Source organism: Macaca nemestrina, chromosome 2 (assembly GCF_043159975.1).
Source record: "Macaca nemestrina isolate mMacNem1 chromosome 2, mMacNem.hap1, whole genome shotgun sequence".
In the NCBI taxonomy this organism is placed as follows: Eukaryota; Metazoa; Chordata; class Mammalia; order Primates; family Cercopithecidae; genus Macaca; species Macaca nemestrina.
This window is the reverse complement of record NC_092126.1, coordinates 15,437,995-15,454,504: the sequence shown is the minus strand read 5'-3', so window position 1 is coordinate 15,454,504 and position 16,510 is coordinate 15,437,995. Positions and strand designations below refer to the sequence as shown.

Genomic DNA, 16,510 nt, shown 5'->3' with positions numbered 1-16,510 from the left:
GGATGATGCCAAAACAAGATTGCTGGCTCACATCATCTAGGGTACAAATACGCACTTACTTAATCACTTGACACTTCATCGAATGCAAAGCAATACTTAGAATCTTTGCCTTCATTGTACACAGCTGAAGCAGGAGCCCAGGGAGGAGGAGAATGCATGGTTTTCCTTGGCGGGGGAGGTGTGCACCCTGCAGTCCTGTGGTGTTGTGGGAAGATCAGTCCATGTTCTGTCAGTTGTCATAGCCCCTAGGATGGGTGTCCTTCCAGTTATCCCACTCCCAAACTCTGCAGAGTGTTCATCATTCTCTCCCCCCTTTACTTCTTGATCTTCCTGTTGCTGAGCCGCTTTCCTGAATTCCTCTGGTGTTGCCTTGGCTGTTCCCTGATCTGGCAATGCTCCATATTTCCGATGTTGTTCATACCAGTCACTCACTGTCATAGTTGCTGGACTTGGATAACCAGCTCCAAATACTTTGGCCTGGGCCGTGTTCCCCATGAGAATGAAGGGTTTCACTGGAGGCCTATCCTGGAGAGACGAGTTAGAAGCTGATGCCTCTTTGAAGAGTCTCTTTCTCTCAGGATCTTTATTTCCTGGTCAATGCTCTCAGTCTCTTCCAAGCTGGTATCAATCCACCTCTGAAGGTGAAGAAGGTAATATTCATGGACACGCTCATCACCTGCTTGACCACTTTCCGCAGCAGATTTCATTGCAGACAACCCATGGTCTAACTCCTTCTTCTGTTTGTATCTCTCTATTTTAGCCTGTCTTTGAGATGCCATAGCAAGGAGGCTAGGATAAGCCATGGAGGAATTAGCAGTGTGATTTTCAGCTGAGTTGTGCTTGGTTTTGGGCAGCTCAAACTCTGCAACATGATAGTAATGGCACTGAGTTAAGTAGTTTATGAAGTGTTCTCGAACCCGCTGCAAATGATCTAGACGCTTGCTGGGGTTGACTTTTTTGATGGTGAGGGCTCCTTGAAACGCTGGCACCAACAGCTACTTCAGGTCGGTGGAAGCAATCTCTTCCAAATCTTCATTTCAATTGAACAAGTCGAGCTGCGATAACATTTCGGGAGCCTTCTCAAAGAGGTCCGGGCCCTTGAACACCTTCTCCTGGACTATCCGGTGACAGGTGGTTTCAGTCGCTACTTCTACTTCATCCAGAAGCTGTTTGCCGGTTTCGAGCAGTTCCGGGAGCCGCGGCAACAGTGACTCATCTTCAGCAGCCATCTTGGGGAGGGAGGATGTGTTTTCTTTTTAAGAGAGGCAGATCTCACTATTTTGCCCATGCAGGACTTAACCCCTGAGCTCAAGTGATCCTCCTTCCTCAGCCTCCCAAATATCAAAAATGTTAAAAATGTAAATGGATTGAAATCATTCAAATTATCTTCTCCAATCACAATGGAATAAAATTAAATTCAACAACAGAAGGAAATCTGGGGAATTTGCAAATATGTGAAAATGAAACAATACATTCATAAATAACTAAAGGGTCAAAAGAGAAATCACTGGTAAAATTAGAAAATACTTTGAGTTGAGTAAAAATGAAAACACAATGTTCAAAAACTTATGGGAGTCAGATAGAACAGTGCTAACAGTAAATTTATAGCTGTAAGTACTTACAATTTAAAAAAAGAAAGATGTCAAAACAATTGCCAACCTTCCTCATTATGAAACTAAAAAAAAAGAAGAGCAAATTAAACCCAAAGCAAGTAGGAGGAAGGAAATAATAAAGATTCAAGCAGAAATAAATGAAATATAGAACAGAAAGGTAATGGAGAAAATAATCAAAATCAAAAGTTGGTTCTTTGAAAAGATCAACAAAATTGCTAAATCTTTAGCTAGGCTAGGAAAAAAGAGAGAACTTGCAGGTTTCTAAAATCAGGAATAGAAGAGGGAACATTACCACAGAGTTTACAGAAGTACAAAAGGTTATAAGGGACTACTATGAATAATTGTATGTTAACAAATTAGATAACCTAGAAATAGAAAATCTCAATAGAGTTATAAGAAGTGAAGATAATGAATTAGTAATCTGGGCATCAATGTGCCAAGATAATCAGGATTCTTAATGCTAAGGAAGAGGAAGATTGCAGGAGGCTACCATCAGTCTCTGCCACAACCACTGTTGACACTTAGGTTGACACTCCTAGAATAACATATATGTGTAATTTATCATGTAGACCATTTGGTGACCTAACCAATTTGGTTTATTGGAAATTTAAAATGTAACAACATTTCAAGGGAAGAAAGTCTGAGTTATTCACCAAGTTTATTACCTTGCCAAATTGGCGATTTGTCCATAAAGAAACAATTGGTTGTTTTTTCTTGTTTCGTTTTCTAACAGGGTAATGTGAAGTGAAGGCACTCTCTGAGACATCTCATGTAATTCCACAGCTCCAGTTACTAACTCTGTACTAATTTCTCTAAAACTGTTTTTCTAGCCTCAAGTTTTCTCTTAAACTCCAGAGCCTGATACCCAGGGGCTTCCTGAACATCTCCACTTGGATGTTGTGCAGGTGCTTCCAACTCAAGTTGTCTAAAACTGGACTCTCTGGGTGTGGCCTTTTTTTTACTTTTTTTTCCTTTCAAAGCATGAGATCTCACTATGTTGCCTAGGCTGGCTTTGAACTCCTGGGCTCAAGCCATCCTCCCACCTCAGCCTTCTGAGTAGCTGGGACTAGGCATGTACTGCTGTGTCCAGCTTGAGTATGGCCTTTCTAATTAAAAGGTAGCCTTTTTGACTGGGCACAGTGGCTCACATCTGTAATCCCAGCACTTTGGGAGGCTGAGGTGGATAGATCGCTTGAGCCTAAGAGTTTGAGACTGGCCTGGGCAACATGGTGAAACCCCATCTCTACAAAAAAAAAAAAAATTAGCTGGGCATGGTGGCATGCACTTATAGTCCCAGCCACTCAGGAAGCTGAGATGGGAAGATCGCTTGAGCCTGTCTCTGTGGATTTATCTATTCTGGATATTTCATATAAATGGAATTGTACAAAATGTGACATTTTGTGTCTGGTTTCTTTCACTTAGCATAATATTTTGGAGGCCATCCACGTTGTAGCATACATCAGTATTTTGTTTCTTTTTATGGCTGAATAATATTCCATTGTATATATATTCCATAATTTGTTTATTCTCCATTGATGGACAGTTATACTTTTTCTACTTTTTGGCTATTGTGAATAGTACTGCTAATGAATATGTACATGTACTTGTTTGAGTGCTCATTTTCAATTTGTTTGGTATATACTTAGGAATGAAATTGTAGGGTCATATGGCTATTTTATGTTTAACTTGTTGAGGAACCACCAGTTTTTTACTGTGACTGAACCATTTTGCATTCCTACCACAAGTTACCTGTGTTCCAGTTTCTTTACATCCTTACCAACATTTGCTATTTTGTTTGTTTGTTTGTTTGTTTGTTTAATAATAGCCATCTTAATGTTTGTGAAGTGGTATCTCACTGTGTTTTTGATTTGCATTTTCCTGATGATTAGTGATGTTGAGCATCTTCTCATGTGCTTATAGGCCATTTGTATATCTTCCTTTTTGTTTTGTTTTATCATTTTTTATGCTTAAAATAATTTTTCATAGAGACAGGGTCTCACTATGTTGCTCAAGCTGTTTTTTCTTTTTCTTTCTTTCTTTTTTTTTTTTTTTTTTTGAGACGGAGTCTTGCTCTGTCACCAGGCTGGAGTGCAGTGGCACAGTCTTGGCTCACTGCAACCTCCCGTCTCCCATTCTCTTGCCTCAATACAATGTGGGCAGATATATCATATGCTATATCTAACCAGAGACTTTATATGAGTTTGTGAAATTTAGCATGACCTCCTGCATTTCTGCCTTTTGATTTGAGGAGAAAATGCCTCAAGTAGCCATTGCCCACTTAGCCTGGGTCCTGGAATGAGAAACACGTAGAAAAGACCCAAACCTAAGCCCAAGCGAGCCCGGACAACCCACTTGCAGTGCACAGACCAGTGAGTGAAAAATAAATATTTGTTCTTACGAATCACTGACATTTGGGAGTTGTCTGTTATGCAACATTATTGCAGCAAATCCTGACTAATACAATCATTGAGAAACTAATTGTTCTCATCAGTGCCTATTGTGAACAATCAAACAGACTTGAATGTGCATAATGGGTTTCAATCAGCTGTTCCCATTTTCCCAGGCATCAATCAGATGGAGCAAAGTCTGTGTAAGAGACCAACTGGCTTCTCTTGAGGATGCTGAAGGTGTTCTTAAAAGGGAAATTTGTGGGGGGTTTTAAAAGTCTGTGTTTATATACTAGACACAAATGTTCCAGAAGTATTATTGGTGGGAAAATCAAATTACAGAACATAATGAAAGTGACTTGTATGGACACTCTCATTCAGAAAAACATGCAATCTAGCAACTTCAGAATTTCTATATAGGTGGGCGGGATGTGTCCATAACAATCTCATTGGAAGGGAGTTGGGACAAAGAAGGCTTGACCTTGTAGTTGCATAGCACCTTAATATAATTGAAAAATATCCCAATTGGCTGTATCAAATAATTGGTTGGAGGGAAACTGATGAAGATTATGTGGGAACTCTAAAACCCCACACTCACACATAATCCCTGGCTGAGACAGTGTTAGATTAAGTGTATCTATAAATATGTCAAGAGGGGATGTAGAGATTTACATATCAAAATGTTAATGGAAATTATAAGTGAAGTGTGAAATTTGGGGGAATCTTTACTCTCTTCTTTGTACTTATCTGTATTGCTGGAATCTTTTGCACTGAACATACATCATTTCCCCCAAAACAATGAAGCTATTTTCTTTTCTTTTTTTTGAGACGGAATCTCGTTCCATCTCCCCGGCTGGAGTGCAGTGGCACGATCTCCGCTCACTGCAAGCTCTGCCTCCCGGGTTCACGCCATTCTCCTGCCTCAGCCTCCTGAGTAGCTGAGACTACAGGCGCCCGCCACCTCGCCCGGCTAATTTTTGTATTTTTAGTAGAGACGGGGTTTCACCGTGTTAGCCACGATGGTCTCGACCTCCTGACCTCATGATCCGCCTGTCTCAGGCTCCCAAAGTGCTGAGATTACAGGCGTGAGCCACTGCGCCCGGCCAACAATGAAGCTATTTTCTACAGAGAAAAAGAATTCTACTCACCTCCACTTTTTCCTTCATCTCAATTTAATCACCTAAATGGTGCCTAAAAATCTCTAAATTTTAGTTTTCCCCACTATGTCTTTTATTTTATTTTTTTAATTTTTTGAGATGGAGTCTTGCTCTGTCAACCAGGGTGGAGTGCAGTGGTGTGATCTCAGGTCACTGCAACCTCCGCCTCCCGGGTTCAAGCGATTCTTCTGCCTCAGTCTCCCAAGTAGCTGGGACTACAGTCGCATGCTACCACGCCCAGCTAATTTTTTTTTTGTACTTTTAGTAAAGACTGGGTTTCACCATATTGGCCAGGCTGGTCTTGAACTCCTGACCTCGTGATCTGCCCGCCTCAGCCTCTCAACGTGCTGGGATTACAGGTGTGAGCCACCGCGCCCGGCCCCCCACCATGTCTTACTTTTTTTTTTTTTTTTTTAAGCTATCATCTTTTTCTCAAAACAACCAAATATAAAAGAAACAACACAAGGCATGTAAAAGAGCCCTGGTCTGATGGCTAAGATTCCAGTTCCAGCTCTCTATTTCTCTACGGGACCTCGGCCTCCACATCTAAAAAGGGAAGGATTGAAATAATTAGAAGTTACAAACTCAGGTGCCTGCAGGAACCAGGGAGGAGCAAATGAGAGAAGCAAGTGGGCTGGAAACAGTAGGGCTGTATTGCACTGGAGGACACCAGCACAGCTAAGGAGGAAGCCTTTATTCTGTACCACAGAAGAAGGCTGTGCTACAGGGTTTCAGGCCCAGGGTTGCAGAATCTTGTAATTTAGTAAGTCTGGAAATCAAGTTTTTATATGAAATCTCTTGATTTTTAAATGTTGGCAAGTAAAATTTTTAAATGTTTTGTGAATGCCGGACGCAGTGGCTCACACCTGTAATCCTAGCATTTTGGGAGGCGGAGGCAGGTGGATCACAAGGTCAGGAGATCAAGACCATTCTGGCCAACATGGTGAAACCCCATCTCTACTAAAAATACAAAAATCAGCCGGGTGTAGTGGCGTGTTCCTGTAGTCCCAGCTACTCGGGAGGCTGAGGCAAGAGAATTGCTTGAACCCGGGAGGCGGAGGTTGTGGTGAGCCGAGATGGTGCCACTGCACTCCAGCCTGGGCGACAGAGCAAAACTCTGTCTCAAAAAAAAAAAAAAAAAAATGTTTTGTGAATTCCTTTCCTACCAAAAACCTCAGCTATGAATCCACCTGGCAGCCAGTGAGTGACACTGGGTCAGGTGACCTTCAGGCTCCTTGTGTCACTCTCCTGGAGCCCACCCAGGGGCAACCTCGTGACAGGAGACCTCACAGTTCCCAAGATAGCATTGTAAAAAAAAAAAAAAGAACTATTTGTTTTGTTTTTTAATTAAACAGATCAAGTAAGAGATAATTTATTTGTATGTCAAAAAATTTATCTAACTAATGGGCTTGCTAAATGGCCTCTGTGGTTCAATTAAAATATAATTGAATATACCAAAACACGATTTCTTCATAGCAATGGGGAACACGGGATTATGCAAAGCAAACATTCCAGGCACTAATATTTTAAAGTATTATTTTGTTTAATCCTTACTATAACCATGAGTGAAATTTATTGCCATACCCAAGTCATCTAAGTTTCTTTTTATGTTACATTCTAGGAGTTTTAGAGTCTTGAGGTTTACATTTAGTTTTATGATCCATTTTAAATTAGTTTTTGTGAAAAGTTTAAGATCTGTATCTAGATTTGGGTTTGTTTGTTTGTTATTCCAGTTTTTCCAGTACCATTTGTTGAAAAGACTATTTTTGGCCAGGTATGATGGCTCATGCCTGTAGTCCCAGCACTTTGGGAGGTTGAGGTGGGTGGATCACTTGAGGTCAGGATTTTGAGACCAGCCTGGCCAACATGGTGAAACCCGGTCTCTACTAAAAATACAAAAGTTAGCCAGGAGTGGCGGCACATTCCTGTAATCCCAGCTACTCAGGAGATTGAGGCAGGAGAATCGCTTGAACCCAGGAGGTGGAGGTTGCAGTAGGTCGAGATCACACCACTGCACTCCAGGCTGGGCAACAGAATGAGACTCTGTCTAAAAAAAAAAAAAAAAGAAAGAAAAGAAAAGACTTTTTTTGCTCCATTATATTGCCTTTGCTCCTTTGTCAAAGATCAGTTGGCTATATTTATGTGGGTCTATTTCTGGGATCTCTATTCTGCTTTATTGATCTGTTTGTTTGTTTGTTTTTGAGACGGAGTCTCGCTCTGTCGCCCAGGCTGGAGTGCAGTGGCGCGATCTCGGCTCACTGCAAGGTCCCCTCTCCCAGGTTCACGCCATTCTCCCACCTCAGCCTCCCAAGTAGCTGGGACTACAAGTGCCCGCCACCACGCCCAGCTACTTTTGTTTTTGTATTTTTAGTAGACACGGGGTTTCACCATGTTAGCCAGGAGAGTCTCTTTTCTACCCTCACTCTCATGGCAAACTCATCCAAATTTTACAGTTTTCAATATCACTATATGATGATGACTCTCAAAAGTATCTCTAGTACAGACATCCTCTCCGCTGAATTCCAGAACCATGAACTCAATAGTCTACTGAATATCTTTATTTAAGACAAATGGGGTATCTCAATCTTTCTTTTTTTTTTTTAAACAAGCTCAGGCAGATTTTATTTTATTTTATTTATGTATTTTATTTTATTTTATTTTTTTTTTTGAGACGGAGTCTCGCTGTGTCTCCCAGGCTGGAGTGCAGTGGCGTGATCTCGGCTCATTGCAAGCTCCGCCTCCCGGGTTCACGCCATTCTCCCGCCTCAGCCTCCCAAGTAGCTGAGACTACAGGCGCCCGCCACCACGCCCGGCTAGTTTTTTGTATTTTTAGTAGAGACGGGGTTTCACCATGTTAGCCAGGATGGTCTCGATCTCCTGACCTCGTGATCCACCCACCTCGGCCTCCCAAAGTGCTGGGATTACAGGCTTGAGCCACCGCGCCCGGCCGGCAAATTTTATTAAAGGAAAATTTTTGCGTGGTTTACTGTTCACCAGTCTGTTCTGGCATGCTTCTAATGATGTCAGAGTTACCTGGATCAATGATAGCCAGTGTGCACACTCTGTCGTATTTTCCGCTTGCTGTGCCCAGTTCAATATTATTGCCACTGTAGTGATGGACACCAGTTTTGGCCAACATTGCATAGTACTCTGTTTTGGATTTCCTCAAAGCTGAGCAGTTGTTAGCAAGAATGGCCAATTGAGCTTTGCCTTGGCTTCAGAGTCTGCTTGTACCCCAGCACGTACTTTCCACTTTTCATAACGAGTTGGAGCCTAGAGTTGATTGACTCCAGAGACTTTTTTGTCTTCTTTGCGGCCATCATATTCCTGCCTTAGGTGCGGGACAGCCCTCAACCAAGAGCAGCCGCTAAGATGGCTGGGAAGCAAAAAAAAAAAAAAAAAAAAGGGCATCTCAGTCTTAACAAGTTCAAACTGAGCTCCTAATATTCTGCCTCAAACTTACCCAGTCTGCCCTCTTTCACATCTTGGTTCTTGGGTTGGCATCTTCCATGACTCTTCTTTTTCTCTTCTACCTCCTGCTCACCCATCTTAGTCTGTCAGCAAATTCTCCTGGCCCTACGTTCAGAATATATCCAAGTATAACCATTTCTTATCACTTCTGCTATCATCCGGATCCAAACTCCTGTTACCTCCCACATGAATTATTTAATTAACCTCCTTTCTTGTCTCACTACTTTTATACTTGCCTCTTAAAATCTATTCTCAACATGGCAGCCAGAAAAATTAGGTTAAAATGGAAGTGAGGATGGGGTGATGGCTCACACCTGTTAATCCCGACACTCTGGGAGGCTGAGTCAGGAGGATCCCTTGAGGCCAGAAGTTTGAGACCAGACCAGGCAACATAACAAGACCCTGTATCTACAAAAATTTTAAAAATTAGCCTGGTATCATGGTGCATGCCTGTAGTCCCAGCCACTAGGGAGGCTGAGGTAAGAGGATCGCTTGAGCCCAGGAGTTTGAGGCTGCAGTGAGCCATGATTGTGCCACTGCACTCTAGCATGGATGACAAAATGATACTCTGTCTCAAAAAAATAAAATGGAAATCAGATCATGTCACTCTTCTGCTCAAATCCCTGCAATGGCTTTCCATTTCTGTCAGAGAGGAAGCTAAAGTTCTTATAGCGCCTAAGATGCTCTGTATAATCTGAATGCCCTTTACCTGTCTGATTCATTTACTACTCTCCTTCACACATATTTCTCTCCATTTATACAAATGGAATTTGTCCTTGTTTTGCCTCAAACACGCCAGTATGGCTACATCTTAAGGGTCTTTGGAACATCTATCTATTTGAAGTGATTCCCCCCGCCCACCAGATATTCATATGGCTCATTCCCTTTTCTTCTTCAAATTTTTGCTCAACTGTCACCTTCTTAAGGAGGTCTACCCTGCCCACCCCATTAAAACACAGTCCCTCCCCTTCTCCCCTGAACACTTTTTCCTTGCTTTACTTTTTTTTCCCATGGTGACTTATCCCCTCTATCATACCACAGAATTAGCATATTTCTTATGTTTATTGTTTATTACCTGTCTCCTGCCAGCTAGAATGCAAGCTCTTAGCAGGCAAGGATTTTGTCTATTCTGTTCTCTATGTATCTCCACCATCTAGAATAGTGCCTTCACAGTGAGAAGGACCTATGTTAGGACTTTTGACATCATTGACATTGTTTGGAATTCTTTTATGTTAAAATTATTATATTTAGTAAATGTAAAAATATAAAATATATTACACAATGTATCACACAATATTTGTCACCCTGTCTGTTCATTTCTGTGTATATATAAAACTAAGAGCCTAAAAAATTAAGTAGTCTGAACCTCTTTTGATCTCTGAGGGACTCTAAGTGAATATTTCAGAGTTGCTACATTTGAAGAAATCATATTTATTGATGTACTTCTCTTAAGGAAGCAAATTAAGAATTCTTAGCTGGGTATAGTGCTGCAAGCCTGTAGTCTTAGGAGGCTGAGATGGGAGGATCGCTTGAGTCCAGGAGTTCAAGGCCAGCCTAAGCAGCATAGTGAGATTCTATATCTTAACAACAACAAAATCTGTGAAAAAGAATTTTTTTTTTTGAGACGGAGTCTTACTCTGTCACCCGTCTGCAGTACAGTGGCACAATCTTGGCTCATTGCAATCTCTGCCTCCCAGGTTCAAGTGATTCTCCTGCCTCAGCCTCCTGAGTAGCTGGGACTATAGGCATGTACGGTCACACTCGCTAATTTATATTTTTAGTAGAGATGGGGTTTCACCATGTTGGCCAGGCTGGTCTTGAACTCCTGACCTCAAGTGATTCACTCGCCTCGGCCTCCCAAAGTGCTGGGATTATAGGAGTGAGCCACTGTGCCCAGCCAGTATATGCTGTTTTATTTATTTTATCCAGCATTTTATTTGTGAGATTCATCCATATTGTCCATAGTTGTAGGTAGTTAATTTTTATTGTATTATGGTATTCATCACATGACTATATCATGATTTATTTATCTATTCAACTATTGATGAGTAGCGAGATCGTTTGCTGTTCTAGGCTATTACAAATTGTGCTTTTATGAATATTCGAGTACATGTATATTATGGGTCAAACTGCATCTTCCAAAAATATATATGAAGTCCTAAACCTCTGGTCCATGTGAATGTGACCTTATTTGGAAATAATCTTTGCAGATATCTGCAAAGTTAGATGAGGTCATATTCAATTTGGGGGACTCTAATCCAATATGGCTGATATCCTTATAGAAGAGAAGGAAAGAAACCGAAATAGAGACACACAGGGAGAACTCCATGTGGAAACAAAGAGAGAGACTGGAGTGATGCTGTAAACCAAGGAAAGACAAAACTTACCAGCCATCTGTGGAAGCCAGGATAAAGATACAGAACAGACCCTCCCTGAGAGCCCTCAGAAGAACCAATCCTACCGACAGGGTTGTTTTGGGACCTCTAGCCTCCAGAACTGTGAGAGAATAGATTTCTGTTCTGTCAATACATTTCTAATTTGTGCTTTTTTACAGCAGCCTTAGGAAACAAATACAGTGTCTTTTGGAGAACTTACACTAAGCAGTTTTCCAAAGCGTTTGATCATTTGGAGCTGGGCACAGTAGCACTCCTGTAGTCCCAGCTACTCAGGAGGTTGAGGTGGGAAGATCCCTTGAGCTCATGTGTTCGAGGCCAGCCTGGGCAACAAAGTGAGACCCTGTCTAAAAAAAAAAAAAAGTGTTTGGTCATTTCATATTCACACTAGTTGTATATAAGACTTCTAGTTACTCCAGATCATCACTAGCGCTTGGTATAGTCAATCTTTTTAGCCCTTCTAATGAATGTGTAGTAATATCACATTGTGGTTTTAATTTCTCTAATGACTAATGTTGTTGGACATATTTTCATGTGCTTATTTGCCATCTATACATCTTCTTTAGTAAAGAGCATTCAAATCTCTTGCCCATTTTTAAAATTGGGTAGGTTGTTTTATTATTGAGTTTTGAAAATTCTTTGTGTATTCTGGACACAAGTTCTTTATCAGATAAGTGTCTTATAAATATTTTCTGCCAGGCTATAATTTGCCTTTTCCATCTCTTAACAGTATCTTTCAAAGAGAAAAAGGTTTGACTTTTGAAGAACTCTAATTTACTAATTTTGTTATGGATTATGCTTTTGGTTTTGTATCTAACAAATCTTTGCCTACCCCAAGCTCAAAATGTTTTTTTCCCTAGCTGGACACAATGGCTTATGTCTATAATTCAAATGTTTTAGGAGGTCAAGGTGGTAGGATTGCTTAAGGCCAGGAGTTCAAAACAAGCCTGGGCAACATAGCAAGACCCCAACTCTAAAAAATAAAATAAAAAGATTAGCTGCCTGTGGTGGCACACATTTGTAGTCCCAGCTACTTGGGAGGCTGAGTCAGGAGGATTGCCTGAGCCCAGGAGTTTGAAGCTGCAGTGAGCTATGATTATACCACTGCACTCGGCCTGGGCAACAGGGCAAAATTCTGTCTCTAAAATATATACATATTTTTTCCCTATGTTTTTCCTGTGAACTTTTAATAGGGAAAAACTGTCAGTTTCTCAAAATCTGCCAGTTTCTCAAAATGTTTCCCAGTTATCTCAGCAAAAAACCACATTTCAACTGTATTATTTCTCTGTCTTGGCCGGGTGCAGTGGCTCATGCCTGTAATCCCAGCACTTTGGGAGGCCAAGGCAGGCAGATCATTTGAGGTCAAGAGTTCGAGACCAGCCTGGCCAACATGGTGAAACCTCGTCTCAACTAGAAATACAAAAATTAGCCAGGCGTGGTGCTGGGTGCCTGTAATTCCAGCTACTGGGGAGGGTGAGGCGGGAGAATCACTTGAACCTGGGAGGCAGAGGTTGCAGTGAGTCGAGATCACACCACTGCGCTGTAGCCTGGGCGACAAAGCCAGACTCTGTCTAAAAAAAAAATAATAAACTGCATGTTTCTCTGTCTCAAGTTAAAAAGAAACAAAATAATCCAACCAACCATATCACAAATTCAAATAACTGATACAAGTAAGAATAAATCATGTTAACTGGAATTATCGTTGTCATTTGAATCTCAGCAGGCTATGACATTAGCTCTCTACATAGAAGCGAGATTAGGACATCATGGTTGTAATGGTCATTTTAGTTACAAAGGACAAAAACCCAGCAAAAATGAAGAGGTGGATTTCTGGCTTTAGACATATCAAAACTACAAACAATAGCATCTCTGCCTCACTCTCTATTGCTCAGTTGTGCTTTCTTCTGCCTTGTCTGTATTCTCAAGAAGTTTCTGCCAAGTCATGACAAATATGGCACTTCCTGGCACCACAAAGCAAGGAGGGAAGAGGTGGTCATTTAGTAAAATTTCTTAGAAAAACTGGCCCACATTTTGGGGAAAAATAAAGCTAGATTCCTACTTAATATCACATACAAAGGTGATTGTCAATGGATTAAAGACCTAAATTTGAAAATAAATATATAATGTTAAGTAAGAAAATGTGGGGGACTTTATGTTGAGAAGGAATTCTTCAATGAAACTCAAAAGCGTAAGCCATAAGACAAAAATGTGATAAATTTAATCAACTCTTCGTATGCAGTGAAGACCACTGTGCAAGAGTTAACAAACAAGTAACAAGATAGGAGGAGATAGTCGTAATGTCTAAAACTGCTAAGTGGCTAATATCTAGAATATATAAAAGATTCATACATCAACAGGAAAAAGACAGGAACCCCAGTAAATGAGTAATTAATAAAAGGCAAAACCAAACAGGCTATACCATGCATATGCTGGAATACTCAAACTCATTAGTAATCAGAGAAATAAGAATGAAAGACCATTGAGATTTCACTTTACACCTCTGGCAAAAATTAGAAAGATGGATAATACAACTGTTGGCTGGCACTGGGGATTTTTCAAGATCTGTTTTTTTTTTAAAAAAAAAAAAAAAAGAGGAATAAGCTTACCCTATGCCACATAATTTATTCTTGGTTAAATATCCCAAAGGAATTTTGATACTGGCCCATCTGAAGACAAAGGAAACAGTATTATCATAGTCTAGTTTGTATTGATGGGAAATTGGATGCAGTCTGAGAGATCACACTGGAGGAGTCAATAGGCAAAACATGGTGGAACACCATGCAGCTGTTAGAAGAAAGGGATTAAATAAATATATAGCAACACGAACAAATCTTTAAAACAGTGCTGATGTAATTATGAGAATGTCATTTATGTTAATTCAAAATACATGCATACAAATCAGCAATACACATTTAGAAGGAAGACCGGTAAACAAAATGTGGATTTTAAATGCCTGCGAGTGTTTGCCAGCAGTGGGAAGAGGATGGAAAGGGAAACGGGAGTAACAAGAGGATCAAGAAATAAAATGCAAGAGGTCTTGTGTGGACTGTGATAATGATGTCATGAACAATGACATCACTAACTCAGCCCCCTACATCTGAGGTTCAGCAAAAGAGAAACGTAAGAATTGCCCCGATCAGATAGATGTAATTGAGAATATTTTTTTGTGTGAAAGAAATGGTTTAATTCCCAAAGGAAATTAAAGACGGCCACAAACTCCTTGGTGCACTCTATTTCTCTTCCCTTAAATCTGGGCTCTGTGACTGCTTTACCAATAGAACTGTGGCTAAAGTGACTGTGTACTAATTCTGGGCCAGCAAAAGTTCTGGGCTTCTGCTTCCTCCCTCTCGGAATCCTCACTCTTGGGAAACTCCCTCTCAGAACCCAGACACATGCTGTGAGAAGCCCAAGCCACGTGGAGAGGCCACGTGTAGACGTTTCATCAGAGCGGCCCAGCTGAGCTCCAGCTTGGAGCTGTGAGCCGTGACAGCCAGCTAGGCTTTCCAGCCCAATTAAGCCCCAGGGCAACTACAGCCCCAGCTGATATCACAGGAGCAGGAGACCCACCAGCTGAGCCCAGTCAATCCACAGAATCATGAGGGTTTACACATATTGTTTTAAGCCTGCCATATCTTGGGAAATTCGTTACACAGTGACAAATGAACCATATAATTGCCACATCGTTAAAGAATAATCAGAAGCATCCAAATCGCAGTAATGCTCAGAGTGATCCCCAAACCACAAATCGTTTCTTCAAAATTTACAAAAAGAAAAGGCAAAAAGCAAACTAATACTTTAAGAAGGGATGTGGTGATATTGCAAATCAATCAAACAGGATGAGATTTTACAGCTTCAGAAGGGTGGAGGTTTAGTGGTCTGCCAGATGTCCTACCCATCCCAAATGGCCCCGAATGTTGGGGAGGCCACAAGGTCTCTGTTTCTTTCTCACTTTTCCTGTCCTCTCATACCTTGGTATTTCAGCCCAACTATTTGATCTGTAAACAAGAATTCTCTAATTTATTGCATGAGATAATGTATATAAAAATACTTGATAAAATGTAAATACCTATAAAACAGTTTTTTTTTAAATTTTAATCTATTTATTTTGAGACCGGGTTATGAGACTGGCTAATTTTTGTATTTTTGGTAGAGATGAGATTTCGTCGTGTTTTCCAGGCTAGTCTCAAACTCCTGAGCTCAAGCAATCTGCCTGCCTCAGCCTCCCAAAGTGCTGAGATTATAGGCATGAGCCACTGCACCTGACCAAACAGTTATAATTTTTAAGTTTAATTAACAAAAAGGCCTTCTATTACTGTATCCTCAATTTCTAGGTATAAAGAATTTTAAAGGCCGGGCACAGTGGCTCATGCCTGTAATCCCAGCACTTTGGGAGGCCAAGGCAGGCAGATCACTTGAGGTCAGGGGTTCGAGACCAACTTTGGCCAACATGGTGAAACTTTGTCTCTACGAAAAATGCAAAATTTAGCCAGGCATGGTTGAGTGTGTCTGTAATCCTAGCTACTCGGGAGGTTGAGGCAGCAGAATCACTTCTGGAGGCGGAGGTTGCAGTGAGCTGAGATCACGCCACTGCACTCCAACCTGGGTGACAGAGTGAGACTCTGTCTCAAAAAAAAAAAAATTTTACAAACCACTATATTCAGGTTGCTTTCATATTTAGTCTGATGAATATTTGATCTGGACAATGTTATATGTATTTGGGACATCCATTTACAATCAGGAGATTTCACACAAAAATGTAAACGTTTATTTTCTCCTGAAAAATTGGAAGACGTGACAACATGAAGTCCTTGCATTTTCTAACGTCAGCAATGGATGTCTTACCCCAAGCTCCACTCAGAAAAGCAGAAACAGAGACAAGGATATGTGTTCGGGAGTTTGTTTTGGGAAAAGATCTGGGGACAAGAGAGAAACAAGGAAGGGATGCCAGTGCAAGGATGTGTTGCAAGGTCACTGCTGTAGGCACCTGGAGCTCAATTCCACTGGGGACTCTAAGGAGCTGTGTAGGATGAGCCTCAGTTTTGTGCCAGAAAATAGAAGAAGGGTTATTTATCTATTAGTTCCTATCTCCCCTTGGTCAACAGTTACACCATAAGGTGTTAACTCTCGAACTTCCAGGTTTGCCAATGCAACCGCATGGCTGAACAGATTCTTGCAGCCATCCCATTCAGCAGCATGGCTTTCGGAAGCCCCAGGGGCAGAAAGCAAGAGATACACAGGGCAGCTGAGGCAACGTATTGTTAGGTTACACTTGTTCACAGCCAGTTTCTGCAGCAACTACTGGAAGAGATGGTCAAAAGGGGGGAACATGATGTGGAGGAGCTGAGCAGCAAGTACCTCAGGTCGCCAAATTTAACAAATTAGGATGAGCTTGTTTTCATCTATGAGAATCCACTGAGAGCTGTTGATTTTTAAAGCTTTTATTTATCATTTTCTTCTATTTTTGAGCACCATGGGCTCCTCCGCTCCTG

General features: G+C 41.1%; 2 pseudogenes; both read right to left on the bottom strand.

Annotated features, from left to right (window-relative positions):
* Positions 1-214: 214 nt before the first annotated feature.
* On the bottom strand, positions 215-1,229 carry LOC105470996 (immunoglobulin-binding protein 1 pseudogene; annotated as a pseudogene).
* A 6,909-nt stretch (positions 1,230-8,138) lies between these two features.
* Positions 8,139-8,480, bottom strand: LOC105470946 (large ribosomal subunit protein eL30 pseudogene; annotated as a pseudogene).
* Between the last annotated feature and the right edge of the window lie 8,030 nt (positions 8,481-16,510).